The sequence below is a fragment of the Eurosta solidaginis genome, chromosome 1 (assembly GCF_040869045.1).
Source record: "Eurosta solidaginis isolate ZX-2024a chromosome 1, ASM4086904v1, whole genome shotgun sequence".
Lineage (NCBI taxonomy): Eukaryota > Metazoa > Arthropoda > Insecta > Diptera > Tephritidae > Eurosta > Eurosta solidaginis.
The window spans coordinates 250,199,931-250,216,001 of record NC_090319.1 but is presented as its reverse complement, the minus strand read 5'-3'; the positions used below and the strand labels follow the sequence as shown (position 1 = coordinate 250,216,001).

The following is a 16,071-nucleotide window of genomic DNA, read 5'->3' as shown; positions in this document are numbered from 1 at the left end:
AGGGGATGTCGACTGTCAAAAGGCTACGTATGCCTTTTCGTCTGCTTTTCCACTAAGGCCATCCATTTAGAAGCCACTAGTGACCTTAGTACCCCAGGCTTCCTCGTGGCCTTTTCGCGTTTTATCGCGAGAAGAGGATGTCCGAAGAACATCTACTCCGACAATGGTACGAACTTTGTCGGAGCTTCCAGATCTCTACGATCGGAATTCAAAGCCTTCCTGGCAGAAAGCCGAGACAAAACAGTCTCCAAGTATAGCCATCAAGCATTAACTTGGCATTTTATTCCCGCTGGCGCTCTACATATGGGCGGCTTGTGGGAAGCGGGAGTGAAGAGCTTCAAAAGCCACTTCAAAAAGATCGCTTCTCCCCACAAATATACTATGGAGGAGTTCCAAACACTTTTGTGCCGGATTGAGGCGTGCCTCAACTCGCGCCCTCTCGGTCCGGGGTCGAATGACCCAACGGACCTGGAACCCCTAACTCCAGGACATTTCCTAACAGGCAGCCATCTTCTGGCGCCGCCAGAACCGGATGTGAACGAAAGCACGGCCTCCATAATAAACAGATGGCAGAAGCTCAAAGCCCTCCATCACACTTTCTGCAAACGATGGAAGGTGGAATATCTATCCGAACTTCAAAAACGAGTGAAGTGGAAGCATCCCAAAGAAAATATAAAAGTGGGAGATCTCGCTGTCCTCAAAGAGGACAACTTATCTCCCAACGAGTGGAGGCTAGGTAGAGTCGTCGACGTACACCCCGGAGAAGATAACCGAGTACGTGTAGTCGACCTCATAACCGAGAAGGGTCAAGTCAGACGACCTTTGGTCAAACTGATCCTTCTTCCCACGGAGATAGATTGTGCGAGGACCAAAAGCTTCGCTTAACAATCCCCCCCATGCCTCCACATCCCTCCGTTCAAAAAAAAAAAAATATCCCACTCACTCGTTCTCCCATAACGAGTATACCAGAAAAGCCTTTACGCAGACCCTCGGTCTGCCACAGAAAACAAAGGCACTCGGCCCATAATTTTTTTTAAATTTTCAAAATTTCAAAACCCAGCGCTCGCCCACCGAGGCCAATCAACCACCCTAATGCAGATCCCCATCTGCCACAAAACAAATATTTTTCATCTTCAAAATCAAACCCACAATTCACCCGCTCTCCCAGAGCGAGGACAGCAAATCAACCCAACTTCACCCGCTCACCCCGAGCGAGGATGACAGAACACCTACACACTCGGCCAAAGGCACGAGGCCAACAAAAATTTATCAATGTATGTATTGAAATAACTATTAAAAAATAGTTAAAATGGAAACCAACCGTTTCCTTCTTAACTATAAATACAATCAAATAAAAATCCATGCGCAACTACCCATAGAGGTTGCACCTAACCAATACGTGCCTCCTTTCGAAAAGGAGGTATCTTCTTTTCCAGCAACTGCAGAAAAAATGAAATTCTGAGTTTTTTTTGTTCGTGCTGTTCTATTGTTCGTATAATCTTTTTTCTTGTAATTGGCTACATTGAAGGCGAAAGCACCAAGCAAAACCGATGTTTCAATCGATTAGGCATTCAATAAAGCAATAAGGAGACAGTTGAGAATTTGTATTTTGTATCAAAGATTGAGTTCGATAGGGCTTTAATGTAGAAAACTTTGATAATTATTTCTTTAGCGCTCCGCGTGAAATTGGTATTATGTTTGTAAAACAACATATTCATGCTTATATAAAACACAAACATTAAATTTTATATTAATAAAACTTTGTTTTAACAAATGCAATTAAAATAAAAAGGGCATCAGATATACATACATAATTTGGTCAAAGTGTTCGTAGTGGTTTTTGGTTTGAGTATAAATAAAGTTTCAAAAACTGTATAAAGTGCAAAACAAACTCGCATAAAATCCCTATGTGATAACAGTAGGGGCATTGCGTCCAGTAAATTTCGGCAGCTGAGAAATTTCTAAAGCAATATCAATCAATAGTTTTAAGCATTTCGCTAGCCAAACCAAGTACATTATCCTTCTCATAAGAGTCAATGTATAAACGTACAGTAGCCCCAGAACTGCCTGTGCCACTCAACCGGAATATAATGCGACTGCCATCCTCAAAAACAATACGTAAACCCTGCTTCGTAGCAACAGATCTGTCTACTGGATCAGTCTAACTAAAATTGTCTGCAACCTTAACTTTATAAGTTTTGCCATCGCTTATAAAGCTCTTGCCTACAAATTCTGGATTTGTTATATTCTTCTCCATAGTTGCAATCATTTCATTACACGGTTCCAATTCACATTCCTCATAATCGTACCGTGTAAAATAGTTGCGCCCATAGGTGGCCCAATGAACTTTGAGGATATCTTCGATTCCTTTGCCGGTGTGCTGCATAACAGATAGCCAAGCCAAAACAGCCCAAATGCCATCCTTTTCGCGTATATGATTTGAACCGGTACCGAAAGTCACTTCCCCACAGAAACATAAACGTCCTGCATCCATAAGATTACCAAAGTATTTCCAACCGGTAGGCACTTCAAACTCCTCTTTACCCAACTTTTTACCAACCAAATCAACCGCTGATGCATGGTATGGTATACATTCTAAATTATTTTCAATTACTGCCAATGAGTCGCTTGGTGTAACAAAGAATACACGGTGACCAATTATCATGTTGCGGTCTCCATCGCCATCGAATGCAGAGCCAATACAGTAATCACCCTGTGCTACAGCTTGCACTAAATCCTTGGCGTAGGTTAAATTCGGATCAGGATGTAGGCCTCCAAAATCAGGTAGTGGTGTTGTATGTACTACACAACTCTCTGCGGCACCCAAACAATTCAAAAAGATTTCACGTACATATGAACCTGTTACGCCGTTTAATGAGTCGATACGCATTTTAAGCGGTTTTCCAGTAGTTCTGCCACTAACAAAATCACACAGTTTTTCAAAATCGAAAATCTCTTTCATATGTGACACATAATTTGCCACTGAATCGATAACATCAACAACGAACGGCTTGCCATTCACTTCATATTTGTTTGTACCTATTTTATTAATTTCAATCTCTAAACCATTGACAATTTTGTACTCTTTAATTGCAGTGGATAGTTGGTAGATGTTATTGGTTACTGCATCTGGGGCGGGTCCACCATGGTCGCAATTGAATTTGATACCGAAATCATTTTCGGGACCACCAGGGTTATGAGATGCGGTGAGCACAATTCCACCGAGGGCCTTATACTGACGTATCAAACTTGAAACTGCCGGAGTAGACAGTATACCATTTTGCCCAACCAGTAATTTTGCAACTCCATTTGCAGCACACATACGTATAATAAGCTCTGCTGCTTACAATAGTAGCGCCCATCACCCACAACAACAAGTAGAGCTCCATTTAATGCTGCACCATTCGCATCAAAAATACATTGCACAAAGTTTTCAGTGTAATTTTGTTGCGTGAATACTTTTACCTTTTTGCGTAATCCACTGGTGCCGGGTTTCTGGCCCTCATATGGCTTTGTCGTGACTACAGTAATATTTTGCATTTTCGAAGAATTTACAATTCCATAATTTAATTAAGAGCAAAATGATTGTATGATAAAGATCTACTAACGTTCGCTATACTCAAATTCTGACAATTACCCATGAGTACAACGCCCATGCCACGCAAACTGGTACGGATGTTTTGCATCTGTTTTAGATCGAACAGTGTCAGCGCCGACAATAACACGTTTCGGATATTCATCAAAAGGTTCAACAACTTTCAGGAAATATTAAGCTTTCCAAGCAGCTTTGTTCTCCCTAACCATCGTGAATCAAGTATTGTATTAGGGACTCGTATTTCGAATTGAAGAACAAAGCGCAAACGTGTGCAATCGACGGTGTTTTTGACCAAAACTCTATTTATGGATTTGAATTTCAAATAAGAATGAAAAAGGGACCCGTACTTGGCGAAACAAACAGCAAGCAGATCTATTATTAATACATTCATATAATTTCGGCGTGTGTTCAATGAGTTAATGTAATAAAGGAATTAGTTTTTATTCAAAATTTTTCAAAATCTGACGGTTTCGTTATCAAATTTTGTAAAATACACACAGAATGAACATTCCGTGGAATACGGAATGTTATGTCGACTCCAAGTATTTACGATATGCGAAACCAGTTGAGCGGCACTCATTACAAATCTTTTCTAATTCCATGTCATTTTGAAATCCGTGCGAAGCAATAACAAATTGAAAACTTTGGGGCCCCTTATATTTGGGCCTGTAAAAGTAGAAGTCGGTGGTTTAATTTCATATCAGATTTCAAGGCAGCTATTCCCAAGAAAACGTCATCAAATCTAAACTGTTTTAAATGCAACGCAGTTTTGTAAAGCTTCATCAACCAACGCATTCCGACTTCAAAGGAATGCCCCAACTATGCCATATGGTGGCCATAAATTAAATGGGCATTCACTGAGTGGTACATACCATTTACTAAATTTGTGTCTATGAGGAGCTGTCTGCAATACCAACCCATCGTATAGATCATCTTTTAGGCCTTCTGCAACATAAGTATTAGAGTTGGATCTGGGATACAAATGGACTAACTAGAAATTTTAGCAAACTTTTCGCCGATACATAGTAACCATCGTCGACAAAAAAAAAAACACTATTGGCGCAGTAGTTGAAGGCCCACTGCATACCCATAATGGTTTTAATAGTAATGTTTAAAGTAAACGTCCAAGAAGTCTATCTGCACTATGTCCTTTTCATCGGAAGATTCGTTAGCCACGATAAGTTTTATTGACAAATCATTGCTATACCCAAACAAAAATATCCGTCTGATTTGAACATCAGAGAACCGAGGTTCGTACCCCCAAGTACGGCGGCTGACATTGCGATGACCAAGATTTGCCAAAGCAGATTTTACTATTATTGTTAATTTGGGCGCCGCCGAACCGCATTTGTCTGCAGCATTTATAAATGAATAGTTATAATCCACTGGCGTGCCTGCGGGATAATAGGAATATCAAACCTAATCTATCTCGTTACAAATTCCAATATAATCCACGGCATACAAAGCTAATCCAATAATAATAATATTTTTCAAATAACTTGCGGAATGACATCCCATTTTACAGGGTAATAGAGATGGACGAGGGAACCCATATAAAAATAATATATATGGATAGTTATATATTAATGTTTAACCAATCTACAAATATACATACATACCTACATTCATACATGACATAATGGCGCTGCATCTCGGTTTCCATTGGCCAGCTTTTCGCACTCCAATTTCAATGTATATTGTGCTTGTATACAATTGAATTCCTCCTTGATGCGTTCAAGTGGATCAACGCTAGTAAATTTCAATGGCCCCTGTGGTGGTGGTCCCCCGCCGAGGGATGACGCACCGGTGCAGGATACATGTTGTAGTTTGCGGCAAAGGTCAGTTCTAAATTGGAGCTGTGAAGTTCTTAGGTTCGGTGTGCCTAATAAAATTATTGAAAGTCCAACACTATCCAGTTTTGTAAACAGCTAGGCAGTAGGAAAGCAAAATTTGTTTGCCGGTTCTGATACCACTAGTGTAATTTGCTGTGCTTTTGTTTTTCAGTGTGCCTCATAAACTAAGGAAATATTTTGTGCACAGGCGTACGCCACGCCGTAGTAAAAAATGAAATGAACGAACGGAAAATCACTGTATACATTTCCCGTTGTTTCAATTCATAGGAATTTTACATTCCATACACGGGTGTGTATGAATGTGCACAATGTGTTTGGCTTTGCTGCTGGTAAATATTTACCAGTGCACGGACCTTTTTAAAGGCAAAATGTTGGGAGACGGAAAATGGTAGTAGAAGTTTCGTGAAAACGATAACTGCGGTTTATATTGGTACCAAAAAATTCCCAATTTATCGTAAAATAAACAAATCACAAAATAAATCACATCCCAAAACGTCTACCTATCACAACAATTTTCCAAGGTACCAAAATTACTGCCGCCGAATAACCAAGTTCAGCATGTTATCGTTTACGTAAAACTTCTTATTGTCGTTCAAATTATGCAAAAAACTGAGAAAATTAGCGCAGAAAATATTCGCGTACTCAGTCATTATATTTCTCTACTCAAAAATCTATTTCCTGTTTAAGTTCTTCACAAATTTTTCAAAATTTACTGATTAGGTCAGTATCGCCTCCTAATGTTAGTTGGGTGGGCTCTGCAATTCAATACTTTAAAATTATCGCAGTATACGTTTTCAGTGCGAAAATACGGAAATATTGGTAGATTCTAAGTTTTGGTAGCAGAAGTAGTAGAAAATGAAAAATGGGTCAAAAAGGTTGGTCAAACTACCAATGCGGTAAAGTCCGTGCACGGACTGCCCATATACTTATACCAACGTATGTACATATATATGCCGAGTTTTAAATGTACATTATATTAGGGATGCATAAAAAGATGCAAACGTGTACCCAAAAACTCGAGTCTGAGGAATCGGTATCGGAGCCAAATACCCTTCGGGAACCGTGCCGTTTGATAAAGGCCATCAATAAAACAGGACTACAAGAGTACTTGGGATAAGTTGAACAAATAAGCGGAGGGCAATACCAACAAATAAAAAATTATACATTTTATAAAGATCTCCCCTCTTCCAAAACGAACATATTTTTTCTTTATTGGCAGACAATTTTGCTGTCCAGACATTTTTTTTTGCGGCGGGCAGGAAAGTTGTTGGTTTTTAGCACCAACAACACAAATAACAGCGACTCAAAAGAACCCACACTATACACTTTCTACCCGGGTCGGTACCAGAATGTGCGAACCGAAAAATCGTAAATGCTCATTTTTCTGCAGCACTAGTGTGCCCGTGGCTAACTAAAACGCTACAGGGCGACACAAAATAAGGCACTAAAGACCCAGGCACATAACGTGCGTGGAAAGAGGCCATGCACATGACGTGCGCCAAATATGAATATTTTTATACTGCTACAGATGTTTGCCCCCTACGCAAGCGCTACTAAAATATCCCAAATCTCAACAATACAATTAGGGACCACTCGCCCCTGCACTTTGACAATGACCCGACCCATTGAAACCTATTTCACTCCTTTTAGAAAAATTGGTCGTTTTGCCGCTTTAAAACGTAATGCTGCCACGAACGCAGCGCGTTATTCGTCGGAATGCCGAGTGTGTCTTGAGCGACACCCTATCCGCTTGTGTCCAGCCTTTCGGGCGAAAAGGCCAGAAGAGCGCCTCTACGTAACCATTCGCGAAAGCTACTGCGGAAATTGTCTGGCGCCCGGTCACCGCTCTAACGCGTGCCCAAGCCAAGGGCGATGCAAACGGTGCGGCGAGAAGCACCACACGATGCTGCACATCGCCTCGATCGACGAAGAGGAGCAGCTATTACAAGAAGCCCGCTCCAAGCCATGGAGCGTCCAAGTGGAAGAGGAGCTAGATTCACCCCGAGAGCGGATAGACGACTCCATATCGTTATATGCGTCGGACGCTGGAACGGAGACTGGACCTCTTCGTCCACACCAAAACCGAGATGCCAGCCGAACCGGAGCGGAGACGCGGTCTCTTCGCCCGACCATACCATCTACAGCCAAATCATTTCGACCACTTCTGCAGCACGAGAGGAAGCGGCTCCAACAAGGGACAGCGACAGCACAGCGCCATACATATAACGGCCGAGCGGAGACCCGGTCTCTTCGCCGGCAAACCAGGAACCCCCAACGGAGACGACATCCGCGCGACCGCAGAGCGGAGACAAGGCCTCTTCGCCTGCATCAACGACATCAGCCAGAAGATCGCAGCCACGGAGGCAACACGCTGCAGCTCACCACCGTGTCCGCCTTCCGGTCAGGGCTTGTAGCCCAGCATTCAGCAGCCACCGCCACCATGATACCAACGGTAGCGATCACACCCACCGCGGTCGTGAAGATAGAAGCTGGGGGGCGGCTACACCTCGTCCGTGCCTTGATTGTCGGATGCTCCCCCACCACCGTTATCGCAGATGAGCTAGCCCGGGAGCTCCAACTCCCTACCAGCACCATTGGCGGCAAGCAGGATGCCTACTACGCATACGAGGAAGACACGGCCAAAATAAACGAATTGCAACCCATGCGGCGGTCGTGTCCAATTTTCGGCGGATGGCCCCCACGACCAGCGTCGACAGCGCCATCGCATCCCCGTACGCACATCTCCGTCTGGCGGATCTACAGTTTTATTCATCTGCCCCGATCCGCCTCGTACTAGGGACAGACGTATATGCCGAAATAATGCTACCAGGGATTCTGCCCACCACGTTTGGCCCTTTGCTGGCTCGGTTGGGTACTCTCGGGCACAACCAAGGCCTAACATGAAAATGTTCGGTAACGACCGAAATCCATGAATTTTTACACTTTTTTTTATTTTTTATTGAATTTCTGCTGTACACAGTCGCAAGAGGTGTGCGTTTAAGATCTTGTATCATTACAATACGTTCCTTTTTTATTGAATTTTCTTCATACAAAATTCACAAGCATAGAATTTCCAATGAATTTGTAATAAACGGCAAGAAATATGAACACGTATATCTTCTTACTTCTTTTCGCAATCCCTAGCTCTAGGTAAACCTGGCTTAGGCCTTGAATCATAACGGGAAATGTGCCGAATGACAGAGGCATCAGCAACCAAGCTCACCCATTGCGCAGACCATCTTGCGTGCCGCCAAGCCGGCGGACTGACCAGGGTTTATGTTAAGTTAGATATAATTAGTTATAAGTTTTTTATTTTTTTTCTTCTCTTCTTCACGGTCGGTGATCCTTGGCGGACTGTGATGTTGCGTACCGCAAGGGGGGCGGCATGTTTAGGCCCAAGGCCTAACTTTTACTTGATTGACGGCGCCCCTCCCTAACGTTTTAATAAGATTTCCAGCCACCCACACTCACGCCGCATTTGTGTGCATGCATGCACATGCATTCGTTTCATACGCATGCATGTGTGTGTGCAGGTTGTCAGCACCCATGCACGTATATGTGGGGGCTGTTGTGTGTGTGGCTTTTTTCCCCTCCTTAATACCAGAGGACCTTTTCGCGGCTTAGCGGTTGTCCTCAACGGCACAACCGGTCTCTTTTTCGATTGACCGCCAAGCAGTTCACATCGCCCAGGATCACCATCGTCCAGTTATACACAAAGGTAATATTGTATCCTCTTTTACATTTCCACACACTCAAATTAAATATTATTTTATAACGAGGAATTCCTCTTTGTGTACTTATTTATTTCTTTTGAGCGAACCATCCACTCCAAGATCGACCCTTGTGCGCCTACCCACTGCCGGTTTACGACGCACTCAGGCCGAACAGGAAGGTTTTATATAGGTACATATGTACTCTTTAGGAATTTACTTCAAGAAACTTTAACATTAATTGCACTGATCAAAATGATTGTGATGCACAGGTACAAACGTTACTTGTTTAATTACATAAAAAGTTTTGAGATTGAGTTTAGGAAAATAAGCTTTGGCAATCTACTTCCAGAAAGCCTATTCCTATCCTGAGTAACGACTTAGACAGCTTCTGAGAACAGGCGTTCACTTGGCAGAGATGTGGCGACGATGGGGAGGTATATCCTTGCAATCTTCGCAAGTTTTGGGAACACGGTTTCATATCCTCTCAAATTTCAATTTTGTTGGTGTAACAGGAGACGAAAGGAACATATGAACTTCAGTTTCACCAGCATTTTTCGAAACAGAAGGTGAGTCATGTTTCATGACCTTGCGAGTCAATTGTTTGTGATACTTCCAGATGTCAAATTCGGAGTCATCATTATCAGATCCAACAGATATTTCACAATCAGCTACAGGTTCGCTGTATTCGCACACATATTTCTTTAAATAGTTAATTACTTTGGCCAAGACATTTTTGAAATGCATAAACTTGAATCTAGGATCTAGAGCAGTTGAAATCACATGAATTGCAGAATGTTCCAAATCAGCAAATCTTTTTAGAAAATTCTTTTTAATTTCCTCTTTGGAATTCAAAATTATTGTATTCTTCGGTTTAATATTTTCAAACTCTTCACTGACGCAATTTACTAATGGAATGACTTTACTGACCGTAACGTAGCTGTCGCAAGAAACTTCTTTTGTTAATTTCTCAAATGGACAAAGTAATTCTACAACTTCTTTAAGGCAATCTACTTCGTGACTTTAGATAATTGCGGGAGCTAGGGGTTTAGTCAAAAGTAGTGCTTCTACAATGGTCGCCAATTCAATGAACCGCTGTAACATATACAAGAACGGGTTCCAACGTGCGCGAACATCAAGCATCAATTTTTTATTTGGCCTTCTTTAAACCCCATTTCCTTTTGTCGTTTTCTTATTTCGTCGCTTGCACTAACACTCTTTTTTATGAACTTTACAATTTCTCGAACTTTATTTATCAAATCGGCGCAGTCCCTTGACTCGTCAATAGATTTAGGTACGACTAAATTAATCGTGTGAGCAAAGAAAAGAATAATTCTTTTTTCTCCAAACATTTCACGATTGACTTTCATCACCGTGTGGTCATTATCTGTAATGATTGCCGAAATGTTCCACTCTGAGAAAATATCTGTAAGATTTTCTCATATATATGCAGATGAATGGCAGTTCAAAAATTCCCAGGGCTCCACTGTGGAATTTGAACTTTTCAAAAAAAACGTATTGTAACACCTGCAAATGATTTATTCTGCATTGTCTCTGTCCAAATATAAGAGGTAATGCAGAAGCGCGTTTTTTCTATAAATAGTTAGGAATGGACGATGTCGATGTTTCTCGATTTTTTTTCCGATGTATCGATGATGTATCCTCTAGCAACATCGATATTAATGGGGAAAACATCGATGTTTCGAAAACATCGATGTATCGTTTGCATACCTACCTTCAACACAGAAAAAACAAGGGCTGTATTCAGTATGTGTGAGTCTCAAAATGTGTACTATTTTCCATATACATAATTTGTATGAAAGAAAAATGTACATTTTAAAACTCACACTTACTGAATATAGCTCCTGGTTATCAAAAAGAAAAGAGCTCAGGTGAACAGTTATTAAAGGTCCAATCGTTTTTTTAGCCGCAAATGTAGATAGATATATATACATGTAAAAAAACGGCTATTAACTCATTATTTAAGGATACATTTTCCGTTGCGTTTTGATCCACTTAAAAAAATTTAAAAAAAAATGTTATCTCCTTTTTATATTCCACTTTTTTTTGCAGTATTTCGGTGCTTTGAACTATTTGAGAGGTTGAAAGTTTGTAGGTAGTTCATTTGTAAAAATTCCGCCTCGGCCGCCGCCTATCGGAAGTTTTTTCTTATTTTATAGATTGTTATCGGGCTCTCAACTAAGTTCAAGGTATTAAGGCCCGGTTTTCCAGTTAACTAGAGTTAGAACTTGCTCTTCTGGCACCCTTACGTGTGATGGACAGTAAGATTTTATGTAAAAGGCTATAGTGACAGGTTAAGATTGAGGCTAAGTTTAAACACATCTTCAATTGGCATTGAAAAATGTATCTTTAGCATTAAGAAAAGCAAAGTCAAATTCCTGCGAAGTTTAACTGTACTTTAAAAACTCAGGCCTTAGTTTATAGCTCAAGTCTAAACTGTCTAAAACTGATCGCAAGATTCCATCCTACCTGCCTTTTCGTAAAAGCATATATATGTAGATCCGTGCGGTAAGTAAGCAAAACTTTTTGTCATATGCCTTAAACTGTGGTCGAGCTACGAACCATGATTCAAACTGTAAGGATCTTTCTACCGTATTAGAGTGTTTAATCTTTTTAAAAACTATGCTACATCATTCGAGTATTCAGTTAGAAATGGTAAGCTCTACACCACATATATATAGTATAGTTACAGTAACACTTACAAACTAAAAGTATCTACATTCCTAATGCCTGTATGTCAAATCAGCATATTATTACTTTGACCTAATCATAGATATAGTGTAATGTAAATATTTTGGTAGTCATATTGACAAACCGACAATGTGGATCAGTCACGCTGATCGATAAGTGTGTTAGTCAATGTGACGCGTTAACAATTAGGGTTGAAAAATGTAAACAGATATGTGCCTTGTGTGTGTCGGTATGTTTGTATGATGCTGAATTCAAGCTGGGTTCAAAATAATTTATTTGGGTCGCTATGGCTTGACTGTGTGTGGTCAATATTTGGATATACATTTGTATATCCATAAAAAGTACATTGTATGTAAAGCGTATTCTGGTAATGCTACAATTTTTCCACGTCACTAACGTCGGTTGTCCCATCTGCGAGTATAGTGCAGCATTCGCTTGCGTTGATTTTTGCAACAATCTTTTCAAGAATTGTGTGTCCGCAAATTTTGATGAGTTCATTCTGAATCTGTGGACTCATGTAAGATGTGACACGATTTTTCAATGTGGCAGTTTGAAATAAATGTTGCTTCAATGTTTGGTCACCAGCATTCATCCGAAATCTTAATAAAGATCTGAAGTTACCATCATTATGGGGAGGAGTCTCGGGGGATATAGGACCAGAGTCACGATGTCCTCTTGAAGCTATTTCTTGCCTGCCGATGAAAATTATTGTTTCGATGATGGAGCGAAAGATTCATCGATTCCGTTGAAATTGAAATGTATATCCATTCAATTTTTTACGAAACTAATAATACTTCGGAGGGGGTTTTGTACCCAAAACGGCCCCCGTTACTCCGCCACTGCTGTATCAGTTTTCATTAATTTATTATTATAAGAAAGAACTAAAATTAATGCGTCAATCTTAAAACAGCTTTGTTAGAAATTTATTTCAGGTCTGGCGGTGGTCCAATCCTTATTTATATTCAGTCAAATTATTTGAAATGTTTACTTACATATACACTTTAACATCAGCGAGAAACAAGAGAAAGGCTTTGGTATAGGTGTTGAAAGATTCAGCCCACAACAATTTAACATCTTCCAACAATTTGAGGCACTGTACGAGCTCAAAATATCGACTAGGACTACTTGTGGCGGCATAGATTCGCACACGCCTTTGTGCAGCATAAAAAGTTCGCGCACGGACACAATGAAATTTTGCGGTAAAAAATATCCTCACGTAAAAGTCAGCATATGGTATATAAACTCGCTGAGAGAAATCTTGACCAAACGATGTAATTGAGCAGTTGTAGGGCTCCCGCGATTGAGAGGAAAGAACTGGTACAGTCGAAAAAAGGAAAACTTTGTCTACGTGGCATACTGGCGCAGAGAGAAATCAAGTGAGGAGAAAAAAGGTGAGACCGAGTGCTGTGAGTGCAGGCTTCATATGTTGCCTGATTGGAAACGAAGACAGACTACCGGGTGAGCTGTTCCAACATAGAGTATCAAAGTATCGATGCTAGTACTCATACTCAGTAAAAGGTATCGGGTATACTCGATCCAAGTGAGTACTTCGGAACTTTTACCAAAAGTGAAGAAACTTTTTTAAAATGAGATCGTATGTTTTGAATTTAATAGAAAACAAATAAAGAAGTTTAAGTTTGAACGAAACCGAACATTAAACGAGTATATGCATTTGTGTAGTTTAAGGATACATTTACAGAAACGCCATGAACATTAAAGGATTTAAAAGATTTTGGTCGACTTATGGCGTTATAAAAAAAAAAGTTTTTTCAGTAAGAAAAGTTTTTCTAAAAAGAGTCGCCTCTCGGAAGTGGTTTCGCAAGCACTTCTCCCATGAAAAAAATGCATCTGCTTTGCAGATGATGTTCGGAATCGGCATGAAATATGTAGGAGAAGCTGGGTCTTAATCTCCTCGAAGGTAAATCGCGCTAAATATTTTTTATTTCATTAAGCGTTTTGTGGAGAGATTAACTTAATAGAACTTATGTACTTTGCACTGCCATATCTCTACTGGTTGTTGTTGTTGTGCCCATCCATTAGGTGCGTATACTCACAAATTGTCATCAATATCCTCTAACGGGAGTCTAAAGAAATCTGCATTTTCAATAGTGGTGGACCACTATGTGGGTGGTGCTCTGGGGACATAAGAAGACAGCCCGTATCGGTTCTCAAAGAGATGTTTTGACAGGTCTGTATTTTCTTCCAGTGAGTAACCGCTAGGCTCGGCGACCATATCGGATACGCGAAGCATGCAAGCGGCTATTTATCTTTACCCCAAGTACTGCCTGAAAGAGATTTGAGTATTTTTTTACGGCGTAGGTACAATTGCGGATGCATGCTCGACAAAATGCAGATCGTGATCGAACGTCACACCCAGTATTTTTGGTAGTCGTGTGGATAATGCCATCGACGAGGATGTCCAATATTGTCACATTTGTTTTGTGTATGTTGTAAAAAAGACCGTCTATAAATAATAGGTCGGTGATAATGTCAGGTTGCACGACGCGAAAAAACTGGGGAAATAAGGGAGAAAGTTGTTTACTTTATTACATAGCTCATAGATGGGAACAGGATCTGTAGCCATTATCGTGCAGTCATCAGCGTAGGAAACAATGGTAACTCCTTCTGGTGGTGAAGATAGCTTCGACATGTAGAAATTAAACAAAAGCGGGGATAGAACACCACCCTGTGGCATCTCTTATTCAATTCTTCTGGGTTTAGATGTCACGTTCCTGAATTGCACCGATGCCTGCCGACAAGACAGATAATTTTCGGTCCACCTTTTGAGAGTAGGAGGAAGAGGGGACCCTTACAAGTCTTGCAGTAACTTGCCGAGGTTGACTGTAAGAAAAGTTTTTCTAAAAAGAGTCGCCTCTCGGAAGTGGTTTCGCAAGCACTTCTCCCATGAAAAAAATGCATCTGCTTTGCAGATGATGTTCGCAATCGGCATGAAATATGTAGGAGAAGCTGGGTCTTAATCTCCTCGAAGGTAAATCGCGCTAAATATTTTTTATTTCATTAAGCGTTTTGTGGAGAGATTAACTTAATAGAACTTATGTACTTTGCACTGCCATATCTCTACTGGTTGTTGTTGTTGTGCCCATCCATTAGGTGCGTATACTCACAAATTGTCATCAATATCCTCTAACGGGAGTCTAAAGAAATCTGCATTTTCAATAGTGGTGGACCACTATGTGGGTGGTGCTCTGGGGACATAAGAAGACAGCCCGTATCGGTTCTCAAAGAGATGTTTTGACAGGTCTGTATTTTCTTCCAGTGAGTAACCGCTAGGCTCGACGACCATATCGGATACGCGAAGCATGCAAGCGGCTATTTATCTTTACCCCAAGTACTGCCTGAAAGAGATTTGAGTATTTTTTTACGGCGTAGGTACAATTGCGGATGCATGCTCGACAAAATGCAGATCGTGATCGAACGTCACACCCAGTATTTTTGGTAGTCGTGTGGATAATGACATCGACGAGGATGTCCAATATTGTCACATTTGTTTTGTGTATGTTGTAAAAAAGACCGTCTATAAATAATAGGTCGGTGATAATGTCAGGTTGCACGACGCGAAAAAACTGGGGAAATAAGGGAGAAAGTTGTTTACTTTATTACATAGCTCATAGATGGGAACAGGATCTGTAGCCATTATCGTGCAGTCATCAGCGTAGGAAACAATGGTAACTCCTTCTGGTGGTGAAGATAGCTTCGACATGTAGAAATTAAACAAAAGCGGGGATAGAACACCACCCTGTGGCATCTCTTATTCAATTCTTCTGGGTTTAGATGTCACGTTCCTGAATTGCACCGATGCCTGCCGACAAGACAGATAATTTTCGGTCCACCTTTTGAGAGTAGGAGGAAGAGGGGACCCTTACAAGTCTTGCAGTAACTTGCCGAGGTTGACTGTATTAAAAGCTTTTGATAAGTCTACCTCTTCTGGTAATATTGTTACGTACAATATATTTTTTGGAAACTTAGTTAAGATTAAAATTATAAGACCATTTTCTTTAAAGTAGGCGTGGTCCTTATCTCATTTTGATCGGATCTATATATAAAATACTAAGGATCATATTTCCGCCATATTAAAAAGTGATTTTAATGGCTTTCGATTAACCATTTACCTTTAAGTTTACTTCTGCTTAATGTGGGCGGCGCAGTAGACGTGGATACCCTGCAAAAATCGCGAGTACTC

General features: G+C 40.8%; 2 pseudogenes; both read right to left on the bottom strand.

The window, feature by feature from the left end:
• Positions 1 to 1,808: 1,808 nt before the first annotated feature.
• LOC137241909 (phosphoglucomutase-like) lies at positions 1,809 to 3,562 on the bottom strand (annotated as a pseudogene).
• Positions 3,563 to 4,122: 560 nt separating this feature from the next.
• On the bottom strand, positions 4,123 to 5,113 carry LOC137240351 (beta-1,3-galactosyltransferase brn-like; annotated as a pseudogene).
• Positions 5,114 to 16,071: the final 10,958 nt, after the last annotated feature.